Source organism: Stegostoma tigrinum, chromosome 26, assembly GCF_030684315.1.
Source record: "Stegostoma tigrinum isolate sSteTig4 chromosome 26, sSteTig4.hap1, whole genome shotgun sequence".
Classification (NCBI taxonomy): domain Eukaryota; kingdom Metazoa; phylum Chordata; class Chondrichthyes; order Orectolobiformes; family Stegostomatidae; genus Stegostoma; species Stegostoma tigrinum.
Window position 1 is genome coordinate 16,987,497 of NC_081379.1, and position 20,331 is coordinate 17,007,827.

The following is a 20,331-nucleotide window of genomic DNA, read 5'->3' on the forward strand; positions in this document are numbered from 1 at the left end:
GAGGGTAGTGTGGGAGTGAGTGAGAGTCTGGCTGCCTATGCAGTCACCTTCAGCCCAGTGCTCTGTATCATTTTCAAGCCCTTTGGGCCACGACCAAGGCTGCACAGTTAGATTTTCAGTGATTTCTGCATAGTAACCACACACTACTGGGGCCTGCACAGAATCGATGCACACTGGGCTGTATCATCACAAAAGCAATTTTCTGATATTAGTAGGTGACATATGGATAACTAAAAATTGTTCCACCCATTAGTCTCACTAAGCATGCCTAGTTAATTAAAATAGCCTGTTGCTTTCTTTCTAGACCACATATTTTTAATTTTCCTGTTTTAATGGCAGTTTCAGATTACCTGAGAATTGCCGAATATAGGAGTTGCTGAAAACTGATTTTAGTAGATTTATTTACTGTGCTATAGTGAACGTCATTTGGACTTTGCATTTGTTACTTGAGCTCCTACATTTTACTAAATTTCAGCTTTTTAAAAAAAATTATGTTTTAATGAGCACAAATCTAGAAAATATAACTAGAATATACAGCTGCTCTTTGGTATACAACCCCCATTTAAAAGGGGGTCTAGATATTAGAATTCTCTTTTAAATGGGGTCCAAATGATAATTTAATTTTCAGATGGCTAAAAAATACCACTTTTTCCTAGCTGCTAACAGTTCTGATGAAGAGTCATCGTGCTCAAAATATGAACTCTGCTTTCTTCCCCCAGACGCTGCCAGATGTATTGAGTTTCACCAGCAATCTCTGTTTTTGTTTCAGTTGACATCATGGTTGGTTTTTCCTGTATGACAGTACTTTCTTTTGCCCTCGCGCGCGCCCTCACCCTCGCCCTCTCCCTCGCCCGCGTGCTCTCTCTCTATATATGTATATAGTGAGCTTTGTTTGTTCCTGAAAAATGGACTTTGCTTATTTCAGGCAACTGGTATTGGTATCAGGTACACTAAGTCCATTAAGTATAGCCAAAAGTGATGAAGCTTTCTCCTCCCCAATTACAAACCCGGCTCAGAAAATGGCCCAGGCCTGAAACGTCAGCTTTCCTGCTCCTAAGATGCTGCTTGGCCTGCTGTGTTCATCCAGCTCCTCACCTTGTTATCTCGGATTCTCCAGCAACTGTGGTTCCTGTTATCTCAGGAACTGAATTTTTCTCCAGTGTGACTTTTCTCACTAACTACATCAGACAGCTTGTGACCTGTTTTAGTTATGTTGCCCAGTTAAGGACACTTTATGCTTATAGACTGTGTGTCTAATAGGAAGTGGAGTAAATTCTGCCCACAATATTTTGGATAGGATTCTAAGAACCAGCAGACATGACACACACTCTATTCTGTATGCCTGGGTTTAATTTGAATTCAGATTCTAGTGATGAATAGCCATTATCTACCTTGCTACAATACAATTCCTTGAAATGATGTATTTCTATTACTTGTGCTGATGGCAAACTGTAAATCTCCTGAAATATTTACCAAGCATTGGGTGAAGTTGGTATTGGTCAGTAAACTAATATATGCATGGTGAATTGAAGTTGATGATAGAGATTGGGCAGGATACAAAACTGGTGGCTGACTAACATTTGCTTTATACTGTTGTTGAAGCCCCATGTGACTTAAATAGTTTTGAAATGATTTATTTTTCATGATGGAGAGGATGAATTGAGATCTTTTTCCACGTCTCTGACAAAATTTTGTGTTGTCAACAGGATGCATTGAACTGCAAACAAAAGAGATTCTCCTCCTTAATTTTACTTCTCATGAGAATAGCGATTGATATACAGTAAAACCAGGAATTTGGTTTGGGGTGATATTGAGAAAATCAAGCAGTCCAATTTTTTTAAAAAATTGTGATTCATTCATAGCTTTGGGCATCATGAGAGATCATAGTATTTGTTAGCCATTCCGAGTTACCCTTGAGAAGATGGTGGTAATCTGCACTCGATGTGCTGTTGTGTTATGATGGGGAATGGTCGAATCTCTCTGCTAATTAAAATGAAACCCAAACCCCAATCTGTTATGACAGGAATAGGGACTCCCCTCTGATAATTACTCCCAAACCCAAAAGTTCATCTTTTCCTGTATAATCTATAAGAGTGGTTAAAAGAAAGAAAGTCCCTGCTCTCTGCTTGACATGTAACAAGAAATGATTTATTTATTTGACCCGACAACGAACAAATTAATAAAATTACTAACAAACCGATAATTCCCCCTTAGACTACTAACTATTCCCTAACTGGCTTAAATTCTACTGGAATACTGTTTAAATAAAAAAAAGTCCCACTAAAATAAACCCAATTAATAAAAAACAATAAATCGTAATTTAATTTCTCCTAGTTCGCATAGACTGCCTTCTGGAATCTCCTGTCGTTTGGATTCACCTGTCGTTGCCACTCTCTTCACAAACACCTTTCTTCTGTTAATACTGTTGTTTTACCTCTATAATTTCTTCACTGAGACTTTGAGCGACAATACTGTGGTACTTTTGATTAATTAGATGGGCTTTCTCTGAGAGCTGAATGATGCTAACTCTGACACGTGGTGGATGGCTCCCACTTTCAGGTGGTACTCGGCTGTCTCTGATATTCTAAATGCCCTTGTCTTGTATACCTGTAATGACATGATCAAATTCTTATAATATGATTGGTTTCAGGTTGACAACAGCATCAAATTTGTCTCATCTCAAATTTAAATTCACTTGGCTTTCTGTACCTAATGCTTTGGTCAAATGAGTTGGCCGAATTCAAACTCGTCACAATATCAAACTTGTCACTGCAGTTTTGCCTGCCTTCTGCAAGGCTTTTTGATGCATTTATTTCACTTTGTGAGGCTCCCTGTAATTGGCAACTTCAGCTACTGCTCACAGACAGACTTTTTTTTCTAAATTTGTAAGTACAGACAAAGCACAAAACTCTTGAAGGAACCACACATTTTAGCTTCCTCCCTTCCACTTCACAACTACTCTACCCAAGCTCGTAACAGTAGGTAGACCCGCAATGTCAATAGGGAGGAAACGCCAGCAAAATACTGTTGGCACTGCAAGTAAGATAATCAATAAGACATTCATCAATTTTAACCCTTCATCACATTCATTCATCAGTGACAGGGAAAACAGCAGCCCCACTTTCACAGTTTTCGATATTGAATTGCATGTAAAGTATCCAGGTAGGGTTTTTTGGTGCCACTCAGAGCATTTTTCCTTTGGCAGGCTTTAGATTTGCTAAGCAAAAGAACATGGATAAGTTTGGGAAAACACACAAATCAATAAATTTGAATGATGTATGATGCTATTAATTTAACAACTCTAGATGGGCCAAATATCCAACACCTATTTCTTATGTACATTGAAAAATCATGCAATTATGAGAGACAAAATGGAAGAACAGGATGTTTCATTGTATTTCTTTCAGATAATTTAAAACAGAATGTATTAATTTTCCTTCCAATTGGAAGAGCTATTCTTGTCCATCAGCTTGCCTGCGTTGTGATGGGACAGTCCCCTGAGTGGGTCTAATAGACCTGTTAATCGTTTCTTCTGATTAGTTGGAGTGCCTTAATCAGAAATGGTTTACATGTTTAGAGCTTCAGTCTATAAGGGATATTTAACTCTGCGACAACAACAAAAAAAAGACTTGCAATTATCCAGCTGCTTTCATGACCTCAGGAAAGCACTTTATAGCTAATGAAATACTTAGTATGTAGTCATTGTTGTAATATAGGAAGCAAGCCAGCCAATTTACACATCGCAAAATCCCATACACTGCAGTATGATTTTGTAATGTTGATTGATGGATGGATATCGCCAAAGACATTGGAGGTAATGATCTTACTTTTCAAAATTTTCCATAAACTATTTTACGTGAGGTTGATGGGGGAGGTATGTCTTCGATTTAATATCTGATCTGAAAGCGCTTAGGACTATACACTTCCTCAGTGCTTCAGCCCAAATCCTGGAAAGAGGTTTGAACTTGTAACCTTCTGATTGGTAGCTAGGGGTGTGACTCAACCACAGCCACTGTGTAAGATTTGAACAATTACAATTACTAGCTATCTGCTTGTAAAGCAAAATCTCCAAACTAAGTTCCAACAGAATAAGTTAAATTTTGCATGCAGTTGTAGGTCAGAAGAAGGATGAAAGTTAAAATACAACCCTGCCCTGCAGTATTAGAAGCTGGTTGACCCATTGTATATTTTGCCATTTTTTGACTCCTAATATGTATCATCAAAACAGCAAAAGATAAAATACAAATCGCATTTGTAAACAAACAAAAGGAGAGACCTAGTTTAGTATTTGGGTTCACATAGACATCAACAATTGTGACCTTGTTTTCCATGTGGAACAGTGGCTTGCCATTTTGTTATTTCAAATGTTAATGGCTCTGATTTACATTTTAATTCTTAATTTTAAAGTTTTCATTATTTAGAGCTACATACTGTAACAATTTAAGAACACTGGATGCTAGAATTTGGCCCCTGCAGTGTTTTTGTATTCTGTAGCTCTGCACCTGTCCTTGGATTGCTTGGTTGGCCTGCCCGCTGATTGTTAACTTGGGTGATAATGAAATCCACGTTTTATATCCTGAGAAGTAGAACAAGTCACAAAAACAGAAATTTGCTAATTGAGGTTATTTTGGTTTGAGTAATTTTACACTTTCTTATGTCATAACCTGAAAAGAGGGGTTAATTTTATTGATGTGTGGAGGCATTTTCAATTTCCTGCCCAGATGTAAGAAATTTGAATTGGCCAATCTTTGCAGAAACGCCAGAATTTCAAATCCATTGACAGGTTGCTGATGTACTAAACCATCTTTGCAAGCAAAAATCGATTGTATTTGTAAAGCTACCATTTGCACATACGGGAGGGTTACATTGAGCTGTGTAACACTCATTTGCTATGTACTACCTGGCCAATTAGCAACGTCCAAGTTGTACATGCATACTTCTGATGGAAAATGCATTGGACACTATCTCATTAAAAGCTTTGCATGTGCATGCCTAGTAACTGCAGAGCAGTTCAGGCTGATTATGGCATTAGTTCGTGGGTGATTTTGCTTTGATGCCAGTGCTGTCATTTTTGAGATTTGTAGTCCAGCTGTTATTATGTCTTAACTTTGACCTACAGAACATGATGTTAAACAGAATATTAGATCTCCCACTGTAGTGTTCTTGTGGTATGATGATAGTTGCCGTCCCCCTGAATCAGGAAGCTTGGATGAGTGTAGTATCAACAATACTCACAAACAACATAATTAGCCAAGGTCTTTTCCTCAGGGTAGGGGAGTCCAAAACTAGAGGTTGAAAGTTTAAGGTGAGAAGGGAAAGATTTAAAAGGGACCTGAGAGGCAACCTTTTCAGACATAACATGTTTATACAGAATGTTCTACCAGACGAAGTAGTAAAGGCTGATACAATAACAATGTTTAAAAGACATTTGGACAGGTGCATGAACAAGAAAGCATTAGAGAGATATGGGCCAAATGCAGGCAAATGGGACTAGCTCAGTTTAGGAAACCTGGATGGTTTGGACAAGTTGGACTGAAGGGTCTGTTTCAATGCAGCATGACTCTATGACTCCATCACCCAGGACCACGCCCACCTAATAGTGCCCCATAAACAACTTTAAATGTTCCCCCATCTACTGTGGCTGCACCATGATTGCAGTGTGCATCGTGTATAAGGATGCCTTTTAACAGTTCTGCAAGGTGTTTTTGACAGCTTCTTCAATACCAATGATCTCTACAAGCTAAAAAGATAATTGCCGACACATGGCATATCTGCAACTGGTGGTTGTTCTTTGTTCTTTTTTCACTGTTGAAATTTGTAACTCACGTGCATATACACCTTGTAAGTAGATGTACCTGCAGCAGATGGACTGCACCAGTTCAAGTTCGTGGATCGCGACCGAATGTTGACCTTGCCAGTGATGCTCATATCTTATAGATTTATTTAGTTTAAAAAACCCTGTTGTACCAGTCCTTTTGCAGATTACCTAAATATATTGTCTTTGTTTGTGCCCAGGCTGTCATCCCCATTACTATAAAGAAGTCAAACTTGAGATCTCAAATAATGCCCGACAGCTGACTTCTTTAGTCTCGTAAGCTGATGTTAGAAGTAAAGTCTGGGTTCCTGACTACTGACTTTCTGACTGATCAAAATAAGACTGGTGATGTGCATCAAATAAAAATTAATTTAATAGTGTTCTGAAAATAGATTTTTCACTTTCATCCCATTGTTCCTGTACCCAAGTCCACAATGTTTTTAAAAAAATCTTTGATACCCTTTAACAACTAACTATCATTTTACCATATATATTGATGCCCTTTTTAAATAAATGGCCCAGTGTGGATCTGGAGGAACACAGCAGGCCAGGCAGCATCAGAGGAGCAGAAAAGTTGATGTTTCAGAAGGGTCCTAACCCAAAACGTCAGCTTTCCTGCTCCTCTGATACTGCCTGGCCTGCTGTGTTCCTCCAGCTCCACACTGTGTTATCTCTGACTGCAGCATTGGCAGTTCTTACTATCTTTAATTAAATGGCCACCCTTTTTGGTTCTTAGTTGGGTTGTTAGCATTTCTAACATGTCTAGTGCATTGCTTCACACATTCATCTGAAATTACTTTATTTTGCACTGTTTTAACAGTTGTTGACTCATTTGAATGCAGCTGTCAGCATTTGTATAGGTAATAATATTAAACAGTGTATTGTCAGACAAAATTAATCTTGAACACAAATCACTTAAAATAAGTGCACAAATACAAAAAGTAATCAGTGATAGATTTCTGACATTTGTACCAGAGTGGGAAAGAAAAGAAAATAAATTTTAAAGTTCAGTTGTACAGCTTTGGTCAGACCCCATTTGAAATACTGCATTATATTTTCTGCATTGAACCTCAGGAAGGATTTGTTAGCCTTGGAGATGTCATGGTGCAGATTCACCGAAATTATACCAGGATAAAAAGCTTAAGTTACATACACAGGGTAAGGCAGGGCCTGGCATATTAGTAATGGTTGTATTTGTTGAGGCTATTGACAATTGTGGTTTATGATTGTAGAATAGCCTTTGCAGTAAGATCGCAGAATGGTTGCTAGTACTGGTGGAATTCACCTTTTCAGGATGAGTTACAGGAAACCTAACTGAGAAAGAAAGAAAATGAATATTAACAAGAGCAGTAGCACATTCTCCATCTTTCGTTTTAATGGCTAGACATGACAGCAGTGTGAATTATCACAGAGGCAGAAGTAATTGAAAATCATATTTGATAATTTTCCTTTAATATATAGTTGCTTAAAGCATCTTGACTTGAGTTCCAGTACAAGATGTTGTAAGTACCAATTAAAACTTATTGGGGGTAATTTCCCAGCGGCAGGGAGCCATTTATGTCAACTTATATCAAAAAATCAAGAGCACACACTCATGATTTTTATCTGTTGAAAGCAGTGAATTGAAAATTTGAAGTAAATATCTAACTTACACCTTGTCATTAATTATCCTTATTGTGTGGTCTTTCTGCTCATTGTTAAATCAAGACATGTGAAAGAATGTTTGAATAGCAGTTGATACTTGGACGGTGGAATGTTTCAACTGTTCATAGTTTCAAGTGTGTTGTTGATGATTTACACTCAAGGCTTCAATACATTTACTAAATGTTACTAACTAAAGCAGGCAAAAGATATCCAGCAACCAAGCTTTGCCACTGCTGTCTTCCCTACCCAATCTAGGTCACTGAATCTCGTGTCTCATTCATTAAGTCAGTCCATGATCTTTGGTTAATTGACAGGTAAGAATTTATTATTTAGTAAAAACAGAGCTTGCTGGAGAAACACAGCAGGTCTGGCAGCACCTGTGGAGAGAAAATAAAGTTAACATTTCAGGTCCAGTGATGCTTCTTCAGACCCACTGATGTACTCCAGCAATTTCAATTTTTGTTTCAGATTCCACCATCCACACACAGTTCTTTGATTTTTGTCTTATTATTTAGCAGTTTCATTTAGATTCATGAACAGTTCCAGGATGGGGGAAGGTCTGAATTGCGAACAATTTTGCCATGTTTACAAATGTCACACCTGACTGGATGGTCCAGTCCATTGTTTCGGGTAATAATGTTATCCATTAGATTGCAGTCTCACGTGTCTTGCATAGAATTTGACCTGCTTTAACCGTTAGAGGCGATAGTGTTATGTCAAAATAATATACATCTTGTGTTTTGGAATTTGCTAATAGCATTGGGACACTTTTTGTGTTGCTAAGTTGTGTTGCTCACTGTAGTGGTGTATATCTCATGAGAAATCAAACCAGTCCTTGCCCCTTGTGCAATGACAATTGTGTAAGCTAGTAATTACCTTTTCATATAATAGATAAGTGGTTTGTTTTGGAACTGAATTGTCTCCAGAATGACACATATGATGTTGGGAGATTGGAATTCATGTGGCCATTTCCGGTAGACTCAATAGTCCAGTCAGAGATGTGTCCAAGACTAACATACAAGATCCAACACATCACAACGTTGGTCATTAACAAAATGAAAGAAAAGGGTTGTTAGTAGATTGGTCTGACTTTTGTTGTCTGCAAACTCTCAAACTGATGTTCTAATCGTTACGTTGTTCCAGACTGGACAACCGATAGGGCCCTAATAGATGACCGAAGTTATAGTAGAATAAAATAGCTGATGAACAGCATAGGAGGAATTTCCCTGCCTCTGGACTGGAAGGTCTAGATTTGAGTCCCACCTGCCCCAAACCTATATCTTAATATGCCTGAACAGCTTGTTGAAAAATAGAAGAATGCCATTTGGCCCACTGAATGTGTGCATGCTTTATTTGAAGAGGAATCTAGTTGGCCATAAACCCCTCCTTTTTCCTCAAATATCCAATTATAAATTTTTTTCTTGTTCAGGTATTTATCCATTTCCTTCTTTGAAGGCTGTTATTGAAACTGTTAGCTTACAAGGACTGTGGTGTCAGGGGTAGATGTTTAAGTGGGGTCAAATTGATACATTTAGAGTCATACAGCACAGAAGCAGACCCTTTTAGTCCAACTGGTCCATGCCAATCAGACTTTTTCAAATTAAACAAGTCCTACTCACCTGAGTTTGGCCCATATCCCTCTGAACGTTTCCTATTCATGTACCTGTCCAATGTCTTTTTAAATGTTGTAACTGTCCCCGCCTCCCACTCCCTCTGGCATTTAGAGAGAAAGAGAATTTCTCATTATATCATCTAACATGAGGAATCAGAAAGGAAAATTGGACTCTTATCAGTTTAGTCCATGCAAGAGCTGTGTCTTGTGGACCAGAGACACCCAAGTCAGGAAAGCTGGGAGAGAAATTAGAAAGGGGTCATGGCAGACGAAATGGTGCAAGACATTTGAGATAACGAAGTGTGAAGCTGGATGAACACAGCAGGCCAAGCAGCATCTCAGGAGCACAAAAGCTGACGTTTCGGGCCTAGACCCTTCATCAGAGAGGGGTCTAGGCCTGAAATGTCAGCTTTTGTGCTCCTGAGATGCTGCTTGGCCTGCTGTGTTCATCCAGCTTCACACTTTGTTATTGTGGATTCTCCAGCATCTGCAGTTCCCATTTTCTCTGGTTGAAAGACATTTGACCTGGTTACCTAGTAAAACAGAAGGAAGTAAGTGGCAGAGGCAGTCGATCAACTGGTCTTAATGTCAGGGGTAAGGCGGTCCATGGGCTTCTTGTAGTTATTGTTAAATGTTTTTTGAAATTATCTATATTCTCCAGGATTTATCCAAGCACCATATTGTCACTTGCTCAAGATTTGTCTAGCATTATTGTCTTTTCTGTTGGCTACTCTTGATGTTTTTAGTTTTGTATTCAGCAATTTCATCTTGAAATTCTAATGATTTCTTGCCACTAATGTTGAACTAACAAGCCTGTATTGTGTGTATTCATTCTGGCTCCTGTTCTGATAATGGGTATTAAATCGGCTACTTTCCACTCCTCTGGCATAGATGCAGTCTTGCCAGAACCATGAAATATATCTTTATCCTTTTACTACTGGTGGAAAATGCATGGGTATAGTTGAGTGGCACATGAGTGTCGATCTCTCTCACTGATTTCATGTTCTTCAAATTGAACCTCCCAACCAAGAGGAGGTCCTGCTGGTGCAGTCATTTACAGATATGCTGGTTGGGGCTCACTGCCTAATTTAGCAGGAGACGTCAGCAGGTAGGTACTTGCCAGTTAAAGGGAAGAGAAGTCAGACTAGGAGACACCCAAAAAGCAAAGTCCATCATCTGGAGAACAAGTGCTCTTTCAAACCCCACAAGAAAATTTTAAGCTTTCCAAGTTTGATCACTCTAGTTCTGTTCCTCGCCTTGTTAAATTTATTGTGCTAGAAACTATTCCTTTGGTCTTCAATGCAAGCTTGCTGTCGGGCAACATTACAGTTGTGCCCATCATAAATTACTTTTGAATGGGAAATTGAGTGGTCAGTGCAGATGTGTGAGTTGAACTTTCCTAGGCATCAAACTGATGAGATCAAGACCTTTAGCCCACCATCTCTGGGCTGTGTTAAATTTAAAGATTCTCATGCTGCTGTACGTTATTTTTTCTCCAGGTCAGTGATCGTTGTCTCTTCAGCTTTGGACACCTAGTTCTCCCTACACTTAACTGACTTTATTAATACTCCCTTTTTTATTGTTATAAAATCTCGCATTTGACTTTTTAACAAATTCAGAATTTACTTCCTTCTCAATAACCTTCTCTGTGGTAAACATTAGTGTGAAGTACTTAAGTGTTTCTACCAATTCCTGTTTACGCTCAACTAAGTTATTATCCTCTCCTCTCGGGCATCTTTCTTCACACACAACCAGTCTGTGTTTACTGATATATCTGTAGAACACTTTACTGGAGCTTTTGATATTTTTTGAGCTTTGCTCATTTTCTTTTTGTTTTCTTTATTTCTTCCTTATCATTTCCATGGTACCTATAGGTTGGCATGCCTGCTTCCAAGTTATTTTGCTTTTAATCTTCTTGTTTAGCTATAACATCCTGTAACTTGCAGTATCTTTTTAGTAACATAGTTTTGTTTTACATGTTTGTAATTTTTTTTAAAGTCACATCAATTAAAGTCACATCAATACAATCTTTTGTGCTTTTGTATTACTCTTGCTACCTAACTTCAGCCTTTTTAATCATTCTATTGATGGTTCTAAAACCCAGCCTATTCAAATCAATTGTCCTTTGGTTTTGTGCTGGATTTTTCTAACTGGATCTTGAAGCATATCCTAACATTGTCACTATTTACAAGGGGCTTACCCACATTTTAATTTATCTGCCTGCTGTATTTTGTTACACCTAACTAGGTCTAACAATACCAGCACGGTGGCTCAGTAGCACTGCTGCCTCACAGCACCAGGGACCTGGGTTTGATTTCACCCTCCGGCAACTGCCCGTGTGGAGTTTGCACATTCTCCCTGTGTCTGCATGGGTTTCCTCCGGGTGCTCTGGTTTTCTCCCACAGTCCAAAGATGTGCAGGCTAGGTGGATTAGCCATGCTAAAATGCCCATAGTGTCCAGGGGTATGTAAATTAGGTGGATTAGACATGGGAAATGCAGGGTTACGGAGAAAGGGGAGGGGAATGGGACTCCTTGGGTGCTCTTCGGAGGAGTGGTGTGAACTTGTTGGGCTGAATGGCCTCTTTCTACACTGTAGGAATTCTATGATTTAACTCCTTTGGTTTAGTTGAGAAAGGAGTCAAGTCTACATCTTCATATTGCATGCACAGTCCTCTATTTGCACAGTTACGATGCAATAATTTATTAAATAATTACAATCTCATAATTTTGTTATTCCTAACATTTCTCTCATCTTTTCGTAGATTTCCTCTTGTGCCCCTCCCACAATTAAGTCGGTTGTCATAAATTCTAATTAATATATGTGGTCATCTCTAACCATATTGTAGCAAAAATAAAGGATTTTTGTTGAGTAAATGGGGACAAACAGTTTCCACAGGTGGCAGCTTGGTAAATGGAAAAGGGAATTTTTAAACAATTGACCAGCTAACCAAAAGGAAGACTTTTTTCTTCCCTCAATGAGCTGTCCAGATCTGGAATACATTGTTTACAAAGGTAATGGAAACAATTTAGTAGAAACTGTCAAAAGGGAACATGAGAAAGGATTAAGGCAGTGTGACTATTTCAATATTGAAATAGCTGGGACATACATAATGGGCTGAATAGCGGTCTTCTGTTCTGGAAGATTCTATCTTTTTCAATCACAAATGCTTTAACATTGGTTTTTAAACACTAAATCTTTTCCTGTTTTGTTTAAACTCGGCCACATTCCTTTATCTCGGTCCTTTTCCTGTTTGTGACTGCTGGATTTGATTTTCTCTTTTTAATGTCTTTATTACATCTGAATGCTATCCGAACTTCAAGTTGTTTTCCTTGTATGTTATTCACATCTTTGTCTAATTTTTATAATTGCTTGGTTTTTTTTTGTGCTTCCTGCCTCCTTATTTCCTCATTTCAATAACTTCAGTCCCACATTTGAACATTTTGCCAATACATTAGCTCCATAAACACTGAAAGAACTGCGGATGCTGTAAATCAGAAACAAAAACAGAAGTTGCTGGAAAAGCTCAGCAGGCCTGGCAGCATCTGTGGAGGGAAATCAGAGTTAACATTTTGGGACTGGTGACCCTTCCTCGCATCCACGCTTGTTTGGATATATCGCAGCTTTTCGGAAAACTCCTGCCATCCCTAGAAGTTGCGCCAGTGTCATGGATAATGGAATTCTTCCTTCTGGCACTAGATTTTCAGTCACTTGTGGTGTTCTTTAATCATGATGTTCAGCATTTGTTTGGCAAGTACTTGAGCAATACCTTTTTAAAATTCCTTTCCAAAATTGATAGGGTCAATTAAGTTGAAAGAGCCTTCTCATGAAATAAATAGGAAACGTCTTCACATAAAATACAGAAGAAGTGTATTTAAGAATTAACATGAAACTTTACAGATAAATACAAAGTACTATATGGCGGAAGGAGTGATGTCTAACAGCTGTATTCCATATTGGTTTTAAAACAGTTCAGTGTTGGAAATCTTAGACTCAATAGGCAATGTCCAACCCATGCTGAAGAACAATTGACGAAGCCAATAGGATGCTGAATTATAAAACCAAAATGTTGACTACCATTTGAATATTTGCAGGAGATTTCAGGGACTTTAATCTGTTGATGACTTACCAAGAAAATTTCTAGAATCAGGAAGAATAGCAGCACTAGAGATCTCAGCAAGGCAGAAGCAGTTATACTCAAATCGTGCTGTCCTCCTGTTAAGCTGCTTGCATTTTGCAGAGAAGTGTTGGTTTAGCTCAGTTGACCTTGTGACGCACTGTGATGTGAACAGTGTGAGTTCAATTTTCTGCACCAGCTGAGGCTACCGGGGGAGATTCTCCTTTTCAACCTCTTCCCTCACCTCAGGTTAAACTACCACCAGTTCTGTTTCTCTAATGAGAGAGAGCAATCTTGTGGTTTTGTGAGACTATGTTGATATTACCTTTATTGTTAGCACGCTTGATTCTTGGGACTTTTTTCTGATGAAGGGTCTAGGCCCGAAACATCAGCTTTTGTGCCCCTAAGATGCTGCTTGGCCTGCTGTGTTCATCCGGCTCCACACTTTGTTATCTTGGGTTCTCCAGCATCTGCAGTTCCCATTATCTCGGAGACAATTTTAACCTGTTCAGTGATGCCCAGTTTGCCAGTGCCAGGGCCACTCAGCTCCTGACCACATTGCAGCCTTGGTTCAAACATGGATAAAAGAGCTGAATTCCAGAGGTGAGGCAAGCCCTTGGCATCAAGGCATCATTCAACCGAGGGCAGCATCACGTAGCCCCACCAAAACTAGAATTAGCGGACAACTATCCATTGGTCAGAGTCGTACCTGGCATATAGGAAGATGATCGTGGTTGTATGGAAGTCGGTCATCTCAGCTCCAGGACATCTCTGCAAAAGGTCCTAGGGTTGTGTCCTATGCCCAAACACCTTCAACTGCTTTATTAGTGACCTTCCATCCAGCATGATGTCAGAATTGAGGATGTTCGCCAATGATTGCACAATTTTCAGTACTATTCATGACTCCTCAGATACTGAAGCAGACCATTTTCAGATGCAACAAAATCTGGACAATATCTAGGCTTGGGCTGAAAATTGGCAAATAACATTTGCAGCATACAAATGCCAGGCATTGGCCATCTGCAATAAGAGACAATTTAACGACTGTGCCCTAACATTCAATGGTGTTACCAACATTGAATCCCCTCCCATCAACATCCAGGGTTACCATTGAGCAAAAATACAATGGCTACAAGAGCAGGTCAGAGGCTACGATTACTGAGTTACATACCTCCTGACTCCTAAAGCCTGTTCATCCACAAAGCACAAGTCAGGAGTGTGATGTCATATTCCTCACTTGCCTAGATAAACGCAACTCCCAAAATACTCTTGCAGTTTGACATCATCTGGGACAAAACAGCCCACTTGATTGGCACCACGTCCTCCACAACCACTGCTCGCAATAGTTTGTATTATCTACAAGTGCCCTGCAAAAATTCGGCCAAGATCCTTTGACAGCACCTTGCAAACCCATTCTCACTTTGATCCAGAAGGACCAGAGCAGCAGGAACACCACTACCTGCAAGTTCCCCTCCAAGCCACTTACCATCCATGACTTGGAAATAAATCACCATTCCATCACTGTCGCTGAGTCAAAATCCTGGGATTCTCTCCCTAACGGCAATGTTGATATACCTACAGTAATGGACTGCAGCCATTCAAGAAGGCAGCTCACCATCATCTTCTTGAGGATGTAAAGTATGGGCCATAAATGCTGGCTAGCCAGTGACAACCACATCCCATGAGAGAATTAAATGCCATCCTCCCGACCCTGACCATAATGTGGTGCAACACACTCAGCTCACAGTCAATAAAATATGAGGAGTCCTGTCCCTCAGCCTCCAGGTGCAGATGTCTCTCTTCATCACCCAAAATTCATGCAGATGGAATGTCCCCATTGATCAGACTGGATTGGCTGAGTGGCCTACTTCTGCTCCGATATCACATGTAAGCTTGGAACTGGTTATTTTAATGTAAATTGAAAAAGTAACAAAAAAAATCCACAGGTTTCATTTAGTTAAAGCAAATTAAGCTATTAATGTTTCTCTTCATGTAATGAGTGTGAAACTTGGAGTAGACTCTTGGGTAGAGGTGTGAACAGTGATCATTTTAATAACAAATGAGTGCTGTAGTACAGGCACCTGAGTCATTCTGGAGGGATGAGTTAAAATGAGGCAAATGACTCTCCTTATCTGTAATTATATTGTGATCTTGTCTTTAATTTTAATCATGCACTGAATTTATTCTGCTATAACTTTGTAAAGTACATGTTGATCAAATATAAAGCTTGCCATGGAAGTAAATTTGTGAAACGCTAGCAGACACAAAACAAATATTCATTTGATAGTGCTGTTGAGTGCATTCAACAGAGGTTAGGATTAAAAGCAGAATCCAATGGAATATTTTCCATGAACAGAGAGGTTGAAAGTCACCTAGTGAAGAGAACACAAGGAAGGAATTGAATTTTTAACAACCTAAACTGATGAAAGTAGAGGATACTGGTGCCTAAAGCCGTATAGACTACTGAAAGGAGGTCTCTTGTGGCTCAGTGGCAGAAGGTTCAAAACCAGAGATGTGTCATAACATGGTTGGACAGTCTGATTACGAAATATCTACACTGCTAAAGGAACATTAAATCTCATTCTGAATTGTATGTTTGAGACCAATACACTCACATCTACTTTAGGCTATAAATAAATGCCTGGGACTCTGAAAACCCCATTTTTCTGAAACCTTTAGCTCTTTAACAGGTGATGATCGCAGTCAAAGTTTGAATTTGAGGTTGTGAGTCAGTTATCGGGAAAGGAATAAACGCATGTTTGTGTCCTATTCTTTGTTGTAAAGTGCTACTATGCTGCCACGTCATAAACATGCAGCTGTACGCAGCTCTTTATCTTTACCAATGTTTTATCCTTTCCTTTACTCTCAAAAATTGGACTCAATGTTAACATTTTTATCCCTCTTCACAATTGCTGCCAAACCTGCTGAATTTCTTGAGAGCTTTGTTTCTATTTTGGCTGTGTTTGTGACCAGCTCCACTGCTAGGGAGAGAATCAACATCCATTGTGCGTGTACCAATAAACCAGCTCACAATCTGGAGTTCACTACTCAGTAGATGGAATTTTCCAAGCCCTTGATAGGAAGTCAATTGGGAAAATATGGCAAGATTGGGAAAATGAAATTCTCAACATTAAGGAAAGAAGAAGTCTGATTTTCCATCCCATGTTTTGACGTTGAGGTGAGACACTTGCTAGTGATCAGGTGAAGGATCTATTAGTATGTATTAACATCTCATTATTAGCAAGTGTCAGCTGATTTATATGCAAGCTGCTGTTATTCCAGGCAGTGGAGATATGCTAGATGACAACAATTCCTTATCTGTAAGTTTGAACGGGCACGCTGGGAGGGCTGCAGATCACTGCTTGCTCCTCTGGACATCCAAGTTAGTCAGCATTCCCTACAAGATTGAAAAAACCTAGTTCTGAAACTTAGATAACAAGGTGTCGAGCTGGATGAACACAACAGGCCAAGCAGCATCAGAGGAGCAGGAAAGCTGATGTTTCGGACTAGACCCTTCTGAAATTAAGTCAGGTCTTAACTTCAAGATAACAAAGTGTGAAGCTGGATGAACACAGCAGGCCAAGCAACATCTCAGGAGCACAAAAGCTGACGTTTCGGGCCTAGCTTTGGTGCTCCTGAGATGCTGCTTGGCCTGCTGTGTTCATCCAGCTTCACACTTTGTTAACTTGCATTCTCCAACATCTGCACTTCCCATTATCTCAGGTCTTAACTTCACATTGACATGACAATTTATGTTTAAAAAGTGTAAATGAACAGTTAAAATCATTTATGTATGATTATTTGCAGCAAGTACTTTACATACATAACATAGCAACACTCACTTTTTAAAAGTTACACTAGCTCAGTTATGGCCAGTAGGTATCAGTGGGCCCACACCAAGGGGTGCAAAACAAGTTAAAATCTGTTACTGCTTGTCCTACTGTTTGGTATAGTAACCATTCAACTTGCTTCACCCGTGTGATGACAGACCCCGAGAGGCATTCCACTTCTTCAGTTCTAAACAGTTTGTAGATAATCAAATGTCACAGAGGTTCTAAGGGTCACCAGACCCAAAACATTAACTCTGATTTTGTTTTTCACAGATGCTACCAGACCTGCTGAGCTTTTCCAGCAACTTCTGTTTTTATCATAGAAGTTTGCATACCTTGGTAGGAAAATTCACCACAATATGACACAGCGTTTTGCTCAAGCACATGAAACCATTCGTAAGGAGCCGATGCTGCATTTTATTTTATCATGTTGTAATTAAAATATCTTGGTGGTGTGGCAGGCTATACAACCACTTTGAGCTCCATGTTGGGACCAGGAAATGTTTGCTAGGCCACACTTATTTCCCATCGCTTGCTGACCTGGTGAATGTGGTGGTGAGTTGCTGCAGTCCTTTGAGTGTAGAATGCCCCATGAAGCTGTTAGGAAGGGAGTTCCATGATTTGATCCATGCACTGTGAAGCTGCAACATAGTTCCAAGTTGGGATGTTATGTTGCTTAGAAGACAACATGCAGGTCTCTGTGTTCCCATGCATTTTCCGTCATTGCCCCTGTGGTGGTAGATGTAATGAGTTTGGAATGGTTGTTAGAGAAGCCTTAATCAGTTGTTGCAGTGCATCTTTTAGATGGTACATGTTGCAGCCTCTGTACATCAGCACTGAAGGGAGTGAATGTTGAAGGTGGTGAATGGGCTGCCAGTTGACTGCGGCTGGTAGGGCATGGACATAGCTTTGTGTGGGATTGTGTTGAGCTTGTTGAGTGTTGAAATTGCACTCAGCCAAGGCAGTGGATAATATTTCATCACACTTCCTATTTGTGCCTTGTAGATACTGGGGAGACCAAAGGTGGGTTTACTCACCTTGCCTCATATCTGCTTTTGTAGCTATGGTGTTAACATAGATGCTGCAGTTTAGTTTCTGGTCGCTGCCACTGCCAGAATATTGATATCTCCGTGTATGAGCTCCAAGACCCTATGATCACTATCCAGTGGCTCATACTAGAATGCTTACAAATGGCAATCCTACCGTTTGTTAGATTCTTGCGAGAAATCCTGTACAAATGAGATTGAACTTGCTAAAGTTCAGTTGTGCTAGTGTCCAACTTTGTAGATGAAGGATGATATATGATACTAGAGAACAATTGGCACCTATTTCCCAGCGAGTTATTAGCTTCAAGTTGTGTCTGAACTTTTCATTGGTCTGCAGTGCCATATATCCCAAGTGCTCTGTTGGGTATGCTGGCTGTTGCCAACTGAAGATTATTTCTTAAGTTCTGTGGAAGTCCTTCGCCGATAATCCAGTCTGTAGGGGTAGCCTCCTGCTTCTAATGCTCATTTCCCATGAATGTTGTAAATTGGCTCCCCAGCAAATTCTGGGAAAATGAGGCAAGAAATGTTTTTGTCCATTAGTTTGCATAGTATTTAAATCCATCCACTGAAGTAAAAACAGCTTATCTGTTTAACAAAGGAGCTGTGCTCCCTTTTCTTACCCTTGGAGCCAAGGCAATTAGGGTAAATAGAATGTTTTTCGTATGATCCTCTGATTTTCATGTTATAGTGCAATGTTGATTAATATTTTTACCCACACGTAACGTTGAACAGTATTTTCACCCAGAAGGTTTTTGTTGTGTTAGTAACTGCAGCATCAGTGGCAATGTAGTCAAATAGAATAAGAGGTATAATAATTAATGTCCATCTTCATTGCTTATGGGTACAATGGCAGGCTGGCTTTGCCATCTGCTGTGAAACCCAATGATTTTCTTTTCTTAGAAATCCAGCAAGAGAAACATTAGAAGGATATTCAAAATTCATAAGATCTACTCTGCCAGGTGATCAGATTGTGAAGTTGAAAACTAACCCTTGAACCATCAGTTCTCTGATCTCAGTGGTCAAGGGCAAAAGACTGAAAATCAGTCAACTTTGCTTGATCCTTTTTTATGTCATCATAGAAAGAGCTCATTACTTTGAAGTAAGTAGAATTTTTTTTTGAGTTGTATTTTGCTTCTTGTTTATCCCTGTTACTTTTGAGTCCAGTTTCACATGCAACAGTTTAACCTGAAACCTCTGCATTATATGGCATTATCTGGCTTCTACACAATGGTATAAATCTGCTGCGGGTTGGCCTGTAACCTAAAAAGTCAATATCATAGATAAGACTTTTTACCCAGAACTTGGTACTGAAAACATTTGGTGTGTTTTGTTTCTTGATAATCTGACCATGTTTGAATAAAACGTCTCTTGAGGTTGGTTGGCTCGCCGAGCTGGTTTCTTGTTTTGCAGATGTTTCGTTACCACGCTGGGTAACATCCTCACTGCAGCCTCCAATGAAGTGTCAGTGTGTTCTCCTGCTCTTGTTTCGCAGACGTTTTGTTACCATGCTGTGTAATGAAAACCAGGCGGGAGAATACACTGACACTTCGTCTGAGGCTGCACTGAGGATGTTACCCAGCATGGTAACGAAACGTCTGCGAAACAACAAACCAGCTCGGCGAGCCAACCAACCTCAACACCCACAGCCCGAACTACAAATCTACTTCAAAACCCTACCTGTCACTGTTAGATAATGTGCATTTTTCCACATTTTACATTCAGATTTGCAGAAATTTCTCTGTGTTTTTTAAAATCTCTGATGCTTGATAAATCAATTGCAGCTCTAACACTGAAAAGCATCATGAGGCCCAACGTGTGGCACAGGTGTGAAGTTGCCATGGAAACCACTTTTGTTACACTGTGAGGTAATTTCTGTGAATATCAATTGGATTGTGGCAGCAGCTGATGGGGAATAAGAAGATGGAGAAAGTGGGGCCTCCTGTGACACAGTGTTAGTGCCCATACCCCTTGAATTGGGAAGCCCTGGTTCAAGTCCCACCTGCTTGAGAGGTGTGTAATAATATCTTGGAACAGGTTGATTAGAAAAATAAGTTAAATTTAAGAGGAAAAGTGGGGGCTCTTGTGGTGCAATTGTAGTGTCTTAACTCTGATTCAGGAGACCTCGGTTCAAGCCCCACCAGCTTGGAGGTCTATAATAGTACCACTGGACAGTTTGATTGTCAATTATACACAAAAAAAAGTCTCAGCCTGGTCTCTACCACCAGAACAGTAACTACTTATGTTTGTATAACACCTTCTTAAGTGTAG

General features: G+C 39.6%; 1 protein-coding gene across 1 annotated transcript in view; it reads left to right on the forward strand.

Annotated features, from left to right (window-relative positions):
* The window catches only part of grk3 (G protein-coupled receptor kinase 3), a 278,643-nt gene that overhangs the window by 54,901 nt on the left and 203,411 nt on the right, over nucleotides 1-20,331 (forward strand). The window lies entirely within an intron of this gene.